The sequence below is a fragment of the Dendrobates tinctorius genome, unplaced genomic scaffold (genome assembly GCF_039654945.1).
Source record: "Dendrobates tinctorius isolate UK_male_01 unplaced genomic scaffold, ASM3965494v1 ptg000270l, whole genome shotgun sequence".
NCBI lineage: Eukaryota > Metazoa > Chordata > Amphibia > Anura > Dendrobatidae > Dendrobates > Dendrobates tinctorius.
In genome coordinates, this window is record NW_027361937.1 from 8,987,768 (window position 1) to 8,999,874 (window position 12,107).

The 12,107-nt window shown below is 48.0% G+C and overlaps 1 protein-coding gene across 3 annotated transcripts in view; it reads right to left on the reverse strand.

Annotated features, from left to right (window-relative positions):
* The window catches only part of RBM12 (RNA binding motif protein 12), a 94,248-nt gene extending 86,172 nt beyond the window's left edge, over positions 1-8,076 (reverse strand). For 2 of the 3 annotated variants that reach the window (XM_073559391.1, XM_073559390.1), the window contains exon 1: positions 7,865-8,064. The gene's annotated coding sequence lies outside the window, so the exon portion shown is untranslated. Of the gene's footprint in view, positions 1-7,864 lie in introns of all 3 variants that reach the window. The other variant, XR_012226617.1, reaches the window with a different exon arrangement.
* Between the last annotated feature and the right edge of the window lie 4,031 nt (positions 8,077-12,107).

Consider the following 12,107-nt stretch of genomic DNA (forward strand, 5'->3'; position numbering starts at 1 on the left):
CATATAGGGAGATGGTAATAGGCATCCTTTAGGTCCAAGACTGCCATATAGCACCTAGGAAACAAGAGTTTTATTGCCGAACGTACTGAATCCATCTTAAAAGGGCCGCAGCCTTAGAAATGTATTAAGCTTCTTTAGATTATTGTTCTAAATGAACCATCCGGTTTAGGGACTAGAAACAGGGGGGAATAAAATCCCATTCCCCATTCATCTTTTGGCACTTCTACTAGTACGTGCTTAGACAAGAGCCCCGCTATCTCTATTTCCTAGGCTTCCTGTTGCGTTGGGGACTTCAGGGAAGTCAATATGAAGGAGTTCGGTGGGTACTGAACAAATTCTAGTCATAGGCCTGATGATATAATATTAATGGCCCAAGAATTGGATGTTCTTTTTTCCCATTGGTGGCTGTATCTTAGTAGCCTGCCACCTACCAGTGATTTATAGCTACCGGAACCTGTCCCCTGATCTGAAGGGGCGTTTTCCAAATAGACTGCCTCTCTGCTTGGGATCTTTATTGCCCCAGCGGTCCGGGGGTTTGAAATCCTCCTTTTTACCAAATGGAGGCTTCCTGAAGGCTCTCCTGTTGAAGGGAATGTATGGGTTAGGGAATCCCTTTTTCCTCTCACCCGCTTTTGTCAGGATCTCGTCCAACTGTGTGCCAAACAGGTACTTACACTGACAGGGCATAATGCAGAGTTTAGTTTTTGTCTGCACATTGCCTCTCCACCCCTTCAACCACAAGGCATGCCGGGCTGCATTGGTTAATCCTGACGCTCTGGCAGATAGACAGAGGGAGTCAGCTGAGGCGTCAGATAAGAAGGCGGCTGCACCCTTAATCAGGGGAATAGCGGAATGGAGCCTATCTCTGGGTGCTGCACTTTTTATTTTCCCCTCCAATTCATCTAGCCATATTATCATGGACCTTGCTGTGCACGTGGCCGCTATAGCCGGTTTGCATGCTTCCCAAGACCGTTTGAGGAAAGTATCCGCCTTGCGGTCTAACGGGTCAGATAATGTTCCTGCGTCCTCCACTGGTAAGGAGGATCTGCGGGAAGCAGAGGCCACTGCCGTATCAACCTTGGGGGCTCTCGACCAGGACGCCAAATCATCAAACGGATATTTCCGTTTGGAAGCTAAGGGGATGAAGGTTCTTTGCCCCTGCATCTCCCATTCCTTTTTTACCAGCTCTTTAATTGATGTCACCACTGGGAAGGCTCTGACCTTCTTCTGGGAGATACCCGCGAACATTATTTCCTGCGGGATTTGGGCTCCTTAATATCGGATAGCCCCATGGTATTCCGCACAGATTTGACCAAATTATTCACACTGTCTGTGGAGAAGCAAGCCTGCTCTTCCTCTTCTGAGGTTGGGTACTCCTGGGATCTGAGTCCAACTCCCCAGCCTCTGACTGCGACCTAGACGCAGGTGGTGATATCCCTCTAACGGAGGTCTACCTTCCTTGACTACTGGAACCGCCTAAGGCTCGCAGTTCTTCTCTGATTATTGTACGGATATCCTCCTTACTACCCGAGGCCTCCTCCCGTAAGGTTTGCTCAATACAGGTCTGACATAACCTCTTAGGGTGACTATCCGGGAAGGGTTGGGAGCATAAGGCACATTCCGTTTTTAGCTTTATCCGTTCTCTTGGCCTAAGGGTATACAGACAAAAATAGGACACCATCAGCTAAGAGCTTGACTCCAAAACACTCACCCGTGAATTTCGTCAGCTTAATACCGGCTGCGGGGTCCGAGACTCAGGATGAGGCGAGGCGCGAGATGGCTTCTTACGCTTTTTCTCCAAGGGTTCACTCTGCCTAGAGCGTCCACTATTATCCCTCCTGGAGCTGCTGCTTCTCCTAGTGCTCTCATTTCTCCTCGTGCTTCCACTTTTCTTAGTACCGCCATATGGGGATTCCCCTGGCTGCACTTCTTGGAGCGAAACCGGGTCGTTTACGGACATGGCTGCGCACCGGTATGCCTTTGGCCGGTGCTTTTATGCAGCCTCCCGGTTTCCTTCCCTTCATACTTCTTCCTCTTATTTTTTTTTCTTCTTTCTTCCCCCTGTGTGCATGCGCGGTCTCCTCCTGAGCTACCGCGATGTTTCCTCCTGCCCCGGAAGTTCTCCCTGCACTTCCGTGCCGCCTGGTCTCTGTTACAATGGCACCAGCCTGCTCACCTTCTCTGGCCGCCGCGAGTCTCCCGACCGCTTCCCCTGCATTACCGGCGCGACATACCGCTGCTCACCAGGTATGACGATTCTCCCCTTCAGCGCTCCCGGCACCTCATGCGTCCTGCGCGAGCTCAGGGCTTCCACTTCCCTCCCTGACCTCGCCATCTCCAGGGGGGGGGGTTCCACCGACACTGCCGCGCTCAGTAATGTGGTATCCCATGCCAGGGAAAACTCCGGGTGCTGCTCCAATGCACCCTTCGCTAAGGCCTCACCTGCATTACCAGCTGAGGGGGGAGTCCCTATTTTGGGTCCCCCGTCGCTGCTTCCAGCTCTGGGGCCCCCTGTTGCTCATATAGTGCCGCGGCGGCTACCAGGCCAGGAATCCTCTTCTCTGTGGGTTCCTTCTAGGAACAGGAAACCAAACTGAGAGAGCGAGGGGGACCGCCCCATTTATCTCTCTGTAGGTTTCCTGTTCCTAGGGGCAGATCTCCTCTCTCAGTGGGTGCTGTTGTGGCGAAGAGAAAAATTACTTCAGGTCCAATTTTTTTTATTTTACCAAGGGTATCAGGAGAAACTGGACTGCAAAAGTTATTGTGCAATTTGCCCCAAGTACGCCGATACCAGATATGTGTGGGGGGGGGGGGTGACTACTGTTTCGGCGCATGGCAGAGCTCAGAAGGGAAGGAGCGCCATTTGATTTTTTCAATGCAAAATTGGCTGGAATTCAGATCGGACGCCATGTCACATTTGGAGAGCTCCTGATGTGCCTAAACAGTGGAAACCCCCCACAAGTGACCCCATTTGGAAACTAGACCCCCCAAGGAACTTATCTAGATATGTGGTGAGCACTTTGACCCCGCAAGGGCTTCACAGAAGTTCATAACGATCAGCCGTACAATTAAAAAAATCATATTTTTTCCACAAAAATGATCTTTTCACCCCCAATTTTTATTTTCCCAAGGGTAACAGGGCCCCAAAAGCTATTGTGCAATTTGTCCTGAGTAAGCTGATACCCCACACGTGAGGGGAAAACCACTATTTGGGTGCATGGCAGAGCTTGGAAGGGAAGCAGCGCCATTTGACTTTTTTGGCTGGAATTGAGATCGGACGCCATGTCGTGTTTGGAAAGCCCCCCACAAATTACACAATTTTGGAAACTAGACCCGCAAGGAACTTCCAGCAAATAGAAAATGGCTGACAGCACTTACAGGATCAAAGGATGCGCGCTCTAAGTCTAGGGACCCAGTTGGACATAAGTCGTCACAAAATGAAGAAGAGCAGCATCTAGTCCGGGTGAAGAAGCATATAAAATTTATTATGCCATGAAAACATGCAACGTTTCGACCATCACATGGTCTTTTGCTTCATGGTATAATAAATTTTATATGCTTCTTCACCCGGACTGGATGCTGCTCTTCTTCATTTTGGGACCCCCAAGGAACTTATCTAGATGTGTGGTGAGCACTTTGAACCCCCAAGTGCTTCACAGAAGTTTATAACGCCCGGGTGTGAAAATAAAAATAATCATGTTTTTGGAAAAAATATGATCATTTACTCCCCAATTTTTGTATTTTCCCAAAGGTAAGAGGTGAACTTGGACCCCAAAAGTTGTTTTCCAATTTGTCCTGAGTACGCCGGTATCCCATATGTGGGCGAAAACTACTGTATGGGCACACGTCGGGGCTCGGAAGGGAAGTAATGACGTTTTGGAATGCAGACTTTGATGGAATGGTCTGCGCGTGTCATGATGGCTTTGGAGAGACCCTGATGTGCCCAAACTGTGGGAACCCCCCACAAGTGACCCAATTTTGGAAACTAGACCCCCCCCAAGGAACTTATCTAGATGTGTGGTGAGCACTTTGAACCCCCAAGTGCTTCAATGAAGTTTATAACGTAGAGCCATAAAAATTAAAAAAATCATTTTTTCCCCACAAAAATTATATTTTTGCCCTCAATTTTATATTTTCGGTTGTATCCACGTTTCATCCGCATGCGTCACCCGTACCAATCTTTAACATGGTGTACGCATAGACATGCGTTTGCGTCGTGTCGCGGTGTGCGGCGAACGCATCATGTTCCAATTTTTGCGGCGTCAAATATCCGCAGTCATCTGCATGCGGATAACTGTGGATGAAGTGCGTAAAAACCCCGTATTACCATCTATGGGAACGCAAGCGTACGCAATGACATGCGTGCGTTTGCATACTCAAGAATTTACATAAGCCACGCCCATTGTGTAAAAAAAAAAAAAAAAATCACCTGGAAATAGCATTGGCCTATCCAACGCAACCGCAAAAGCATGCATTTTTGCATGCGTTTGCGGACGATACGCTGCGGACTCAACCGCAAATGTGAGCCTAGCCTTATTCTGTATAATTCCTTTACATAAAAGTGAGTGACTATGTGTGCAAGTGTAGTGTGACTGCATTAATATGCACACCTACAGCAGCCTTCTCCAGGATCCAGCACTTTTATGATCCATTTCTCAGTGATATCAGAGCTCTGCAGATCTCCGGCTCACTCTGCCATCCCTGGAAGTGGTTTTAAAACGTACATCTACTGAACGTCAAAATGAAGCTTTAGGCTATGTGCACACGTCCGCAATTTCCTGCTGTTCGAAATACGCTAGAATTCCGCATGCGTAATTCCCGCGTTTTAACTAGCATTTTGCAAGCGTAATTAACTTGCAGAATACTAGCGTTTTCCAAGCAATCTGTAGCATCGCTTGGAAAACTGACAGGTTGGTCTCACGCGTCAGTGTTTAACTAGTGTGACCAACTTTTTACTATTGAGGTTGCCTATGCAGCATCAGTAGTATAAAGATATGTTAAAAATAAAAAATCGTGTTTTTCTCACCTTCCGGCGTCTCACGCAGTGTCCCCAATCCTCGTGATGCTCCCGGCAAGTCCCGTTCCCAGCGATGCCTTGCGACAATGACCTTTGATGACGTAGCGGTCTTGCGAGACCGCTACGTCAGCAAAGGTCATTGTCGCAAGGCATCGCTGGGAACGGGACTTGCCGGGAGCATTGCTGAGGCCTGGGGAGGATGTGGGGGACGCCGGAAGGTGAGAATATCACGATTTTTTATGTTCACTCTTTTTTTTTTTTTTTTTTTTTAACAGGGATATGGTACCCAGGGCCTGGAGGACGGTCTCCTCCTCTCCACCAAACCGTGGGTACCATCCGCACATTTTCAAGTTACTTTGCGCATGGTGGGCATAGCCACATGCGGAAAGTAAGCGGAACAATGCATTCCTATGTGTGCGGAATTCCCGCGATTCCGCACAAAGAATGATCAGGCTGCGTATTTTTCCGCGATGTGATTTTGCCGCGGAAAAATACGCAGCATTAGCACAGCATGTGCGGAATGCCATTAAATACAATGGGTTGCTTATTTTATGCGTTTTCGCCGCAAAAAAAGTGGCAAAAACTCATAAAATCTACAGGAATTCTGGACGTGTGCACATAGCCTTATAGGTTTACAGTGTAAGAGAGACGTCCAGCTCACGCAAAGAGCATAGTGAACCAGCTAGTCTGAATAGCGGTGACGTCACTTAGAACGTCACAGAGAGCGACAGTAGCCAAGTACATTAATACACTCACACTACACACATTTCAAAAGACTTTGCGTCTGCAGACTTGCGAATCTTCCTAGTGCATACACACTGGGAAATGTGAGCAGTCACCCACGACAATTCCATTAATAAGGGACGGGAGTCCTTCTTTATGGATAAGTTCCCACGATCAGTAAAAGCTGTAGGTTGGACGCTGCGTACATTCGCAGCATCCAGATGTTACAGTATAGTGGATAGGATTTCAAGAAATGCATGCCCACTATGCATCCACAGACGCCTAGGGCTTACCTGCGGAGATGGACATGCGTGTCTTTCCAGACCACGCATGTCAATTTATCTTGCAGAGACTCGAGTCTCCGCAAGATAAATATCACCTGTACAATGTATTGGATGTGGTGATTCTGCACGGTTCAATGAACACCTGCGTTCAAAAGCCAGCAGCGCTTTGGACGCAGCAGACATGTGCTGCCTCCAAAGCGCTGCCGATTACTGACCGTGGCAACGTACCCTAAAATAATGGTTCGCTACTAGGACAAATCCTTCTTGATCTAAATGTTTGGCCCCAATAAGATAAAAAAGCCTATACTTACCTCCCATGCCAGCGCATATCTGCAATATTGGCACTTATGATCCCAGGGCTCTCATGAAGTTGTACTGCCACGTGGTGCCCAATCAGCGCTGGCAACACTCTCCTCAACTGCTGCTGAAGTGAAAGTGAAGAGGAAGTCCAGGCTGCAGCAGATCACAGACTTCCTTTTCATGTTCAATTCGTACAAAGTTGAGGACAATGATGCCAGTGCTGGTCAGCGCGTATCATGCAACTGCACTATAACTCCAGGACAGCGCGTGCCAACACGGGGAGTGTAGGCTTCATTTTAATCCAGACCAAATATTTAGATCGAGATGGGGTTGTCCTAGTAGTGGACTACTCCTTTAATAAATCAGGCCCGTCTCGTACCTAGCATGCGCTAACGTTGGGGGCTTGCATACATTTGTGGAGCAAGTTACGCCATCATAGTGGGGTAACATGATGAATTTTATGAGTGGACGTAGCCACATCCCATCCCATCCACTCCACACCCATACTGGTGCAGCTGGGCAGGACTGGATTATAGATGCTAAAAAAAATACCTGCTGTGTTGCGCATGAATATTGCAACTTATTAAGGCGTTTACATCAGATTTCTGGTAGAAGCACCTTAAAGAACTGTCGCCAAAAGACTTTTGCAAAATAACACAATCAGGAAAAAATATAGCTGCCTGTTATGGTACAGTTGGGCTGCGGCTGCCCTTGGGCCTGGAAGTTTGAGTTTTCTTTTTACTCCCCTTCCTCTTTCCCGCTTTCCTTAGGGTGCAGTATGATATTAGGGACATATTACTTTAGGTCAGCAATTATTCCCCAACTTGCATCTCACCAGCAGCTGAAAACCACAACTCACCATAATGGAATATAGGAAGTGCACACGGTGATTTTCAGCACAGATTTAAAGAAATCCGCAGGTCAAATGACCTGCATTTTTCCTGCGGATTTCTTCCGGTTTTCCTGCGGATTTGGAGAATGGAGCAGGTGGAAAACCACACAAAAGAAGTGACATGCTGCATTTTTTGTACTGCACAAAATCCGCAGCGTCTGCACAGCAGGTTTTTTTTTTTTCCATCGATTTACATGCTACTGTAAATCACTTTGCGGATCTGCAGCGTTTCTGCAAGGTAAAATCCGCTGCGGATCCGCAGGAAAAATGCATCGTGTGCACATGGCCTAATGGTGCCTCTCCTCCCCCCTACAAATACACCAGGAAAAAAACCAGTGCCACATTAGGGTCCTACTTGGCCAGTCACAGAAATAAAATACCACAAGTAACAACCGCACAAAATCCGCCACACGGTGCACCAAGCTGATGGAATAAATATCCTAACACTGGCACAAGTGCAGGAACACCAGGAGTGTGCAGACAGGCACAGCCTCCCCGCGTCCTCCTGGAAGACTGGGGACATGAGGAACGGTATGGAACACATTTATGGACAATACATGGCAGCGCGCACCCTGCTGAGGCCTTCTCCCGGGCCATGCATCCATCTTTCCCTCACACTCCCCCTCAGCGCGCCCTGACGTCTCTTACCGCTCAAATCTTTTTATGAAAGGAAAATAACTAAGACATAAACCGCAACAGGTAAGACGAGACCCGGCACTATCCGCCCTCCCGGTCTCGTCCCTTCATGTGACGCGGTAGCGCTTTCTTTCTTCGGTAATAGCAGCCGCACACAAAATGGCGGCTGCATGGAGGTGTGACGTCACCCACGGCGCTTCCATCTCAGCTCTGGGGGGTGGAGCCTGTGTCCCGCCTGCCTGAGGGACGGAATGATGGCGTCGTGCTCGTGTGTGCTGTCGCTGCTTTACTTTGCTCGCACTCCTCACATACCACTTGGAGTCTGATAACTCCTAGAAATGCATTGTGACTGCAGCATTCACAACATCTGTGTAAAGATTAAATATCTATTTACTCAGAAAATAGATACAATAATTGTATTCGCAAGGAAATGGAGTTATTGTCGTAGCAAATCTTCATTTCTGTTGTCAGGTTAAAAAAGAATAAGGCTGGGTTCACATTGCGCTATGGCTGTCCGTCTAACGGATTGCGTTACAATGCAGCATTAATGCGATGTAACGCATCCGTTAACGCACCCATAGACTGCCATAACGTAGCGCACCGCTAACGCATGTCATAATCGGCGTGCATTAGCGATGTGCCGTCATGCTGTGACCGACTCTCGGACACGGATTGCAGCGTTCGAGGGTCCGTCACTGCTAGTGCAGATGGAGCAGCTGCGCTAACGCGATCAAAAAAAGGAGTAGCGCTAGCACAGTCCGTTTAACGCATGCATTTAATGGACTGCCCTAACGCAATGTGAACCTACCCTAAGGCCAGATTCGCACGTATCAAAAGCGGGCTTATATCTGTATAAAGCAGATGTGACAGCCTGTCACGTCCCTATAATGCAGATGTGAGGGCCTGTCATGTCTGTATAATGCAGATGTGACGGCCTGTCACGTCCCTATAATGCAGATGTGAGGGCCTGTCATGTCTGTATAATGCAGATGTGAGGGCCTGTCATGTCTGTATAATGCAGATGTGAGGGCCTGTCATGTCTGTATAATGCAGATGTGAGGGCCTGTCATGTCTGTATAATGCAGATGTGACGGCCTGTCACGTCCGTATAATGCAGATATGAGGGCCTGTCACGTCCGTATAATGCAGATATGAGGGCCTGTCATGTCCGTATAATGCAGATATGAGGGCCTGTCACGTCCGTATAATGCAGATGTGAGGGCCTGTCATGTCCGGATAATGCAGATGTAAGGGCCTGTCATGTCTGTATAATGCAGATGTGAGGGCCTGTCACGTCCGTATAATGCAGATATGAGGGCCTGTCATGTCCGTATAATGCAGATATGAGGGCCTGTCATGTCTGTATAATGCAGATGTGAGTGCCTGTCATGTCCGTATAATGCAGATATGAGGGCCTGTCATGTCCGTATAATGCAGATGTGACGGCCTGTCATGTCTGTATAATGCAGATATGAGGGCCTGTCATGTCCGTATAATGCAGATGTGACGGCCTGTCATGTCCGTATAATGCAGATATGAGGGCCTGTCATGTCCGTATAATGCAGATTTGAGGGCCTGTTATGTCTGTATAATGCAGATGTGAGGGCCTGTCATGTCCGTATAATGCAGATGTGACGGCCTGTCATGTCTGTATAATGCAGATGTGACGGCCTGTCACGTCCCTATAATGCAGATAAGAGGGCCTGTCATGTCTGTATAATGCAGATATGAGGGCCTGTCATGTCCGTATAATGCAGATGTGACGGCCTGTCATGTCCATATAATGCAGATATGAGGGCCTGTCATGTCCGTATAATGCAGATGTGAGGGCCTGTCATGTCTGTATAATGCAGATGTGAGGGCCTGTCATGTCCGTATAATGCAGATGTGAGGGCCTGTCATGTCCGTATAATGCAGATATGAGTGCCTGTCATGTCCGTATAATGCAGATATGAGGGCCTGTCATGTCTGTATAATGCAGATATGAGGGCCTGTCATGTCCGTATAATGCAGATATGAGGGCCTGTCATATCCGTATAATGCAGATATGAGTGCCTGTCATGTCCGTATAATGCAGATATGAGGGCCTGTCATGTCTGTATAATGCAGATATGAGGGCCTGTCATGTCCGTATAATGCAGATATGAGGGCCTGTCATGTCCGTATAATGCAGATGTGACGGCCTGTCATGTCTGTATAATGCAGATGTGAGGGCCTGTCATGTCCGTATAATGCAGATGTGAGTGCCTGTCATGTCCGTATAATGCAGATATGAGGGCCTGTCATGTCCGTATAATGCAGATGTGACGGCCTGTCATGTCTGTATAATGCAGATATGAGGGCCTGTCATGTCCGTATAATGCAGATGTGACGGCCTGTCATGTCCGTATAATGCAGATATGAGGGCCTGTCATGTCCGTATAATGCAGATGTGAGGGCCTGTCATGTCCGTATAATGCAGATGTGAGGGCCTGTCATGTCCGTATAATGCAGATATGAGTGCCTGTCATGTCCGCATAATGCAGATGTGAGGGCCTGTCATGTCTGTATAATGCAGATATGAGGGCCTGTCATGTCCGTATAATGCAGATATGAGGGCCTGTCATGTCCGTATAATGCAGATATGAGTGCCTGTCATGTCCGTATAATGCAGATATGAGGGCCTGTCATGTCTGTATAATGCAGATATGAGGGCCTGTCATGTCCGTATAATGCAGATATGAGGGCCTGTCATGTCCGTATAATGCAGATGTGACGGCCTGTCATGTCTGTATAATGCAGATGTGAGGGCCTGTCATGTCCGTATAATGCAGATGTGAGTGCCTGTCATGTCCGTATAATGCAGATGTGAGTGCCTGTCATGTCCGTATAATGCAGATGAGAGGGCCTGTCATGTCCGTATAATGCAGATGAGTGCCTGTCATGTCTGTATAATGCAGATGTGAGGGCCTGTCATGTCCGTATAATGCAGATGTGAGGGCCTGTCATGTCCGTATAATGCAGATATGAGGGCCTGTCATGTCCGTATAATGCAGATGTGAGGGCCTGTCATGTCCGTATAATGCAGATGTGAGGGCCTGTCATGTCCGTATAATGCAGATGTGAGGGCCTGTCATGTCTGTATAATGCAGATGTGAGGGCCTGTCATGTCCGTATAATGCAGATATGAGTGCCTGTCATGTCTGTATAATGCAGATGTGAGTGCCTGTCATGTCTGTATAATGCAGATATGAGGGCCTGTCATGTCCGTATAATGCAGATGTGAGGGCCTGCCATGTCCGTATAATGCAGATATGAGGGCCTGTCATGTCCGTATAATGCAGATGTGAGGGCCTGTCATGTCCGTATAATGCAGATGTGAGGGCCTGTCATGTCCGTATAATGCAGATGTGAGGGCCTGTCATGTCCGTATAATGCAGATGTGAGGGCCTGTCATGTCCGTATAATGCAGATGTGAGTGCCTGTCATGTCCGTATAATGCAGATGTGAGGGCCTGTCATGTCCGTATAATGCAGATGTGAGGGCCTGTCATGTCCGTATAATGCAGATATGAGGGCCTGTCATGTCCGTATAATGCAGATATGAGGGCCTCTTTTGTCCGTATAATGCAGATGAGGGCCTGTCACGTCCGTATAATGCAGATATGAGGGCCTGTCATGTCTGTATAATGCAGATGTGAGTGCCTGTCATGTCTGTATAATGCAGATGTGAGTGCCTGTCATGTCTGTATAATGCAGATGTGAGGGCCTGCCATATCCGTATAATGCAGATGTGAGTGCCTGTCATGTCCGTATAATGCAGATGTGAGTGCCTGTCATGTCTGTATAATGCAGATATGAGGGCCTGTCATGTCCGTATAATGCAGATGTGAGGGCCTGTCATGTCCGTATAATGCAGATGTGAGTGCCTGTCATGTCCGTATAATGCAGATGTGAGTGCCTGTCATGTCTGTATAATGCAGATATGAGGGCCTGTCATGTCCGTATAATGCAGATGTGAGGGCCTGTCATGTCCGTATAATGCAGATGTGAGGGCCTGTCATGTCCGTATAATGCAGATGTGAGGGCCTGTCACGTCCGTATAATGCAGATGTGAGGGCCTGCCATGTCCGTATAATGCAGATATGAGGGCCTGTCATGTCCGTATAATGCAGATATGAGGGCCTGTCATGTCTATATAATGCAGATATGAGTGCCTGTCATGTCCGTATAATGCAGATGTGAGGGCCTGTCATGTCCGTATAATGCAGATATGA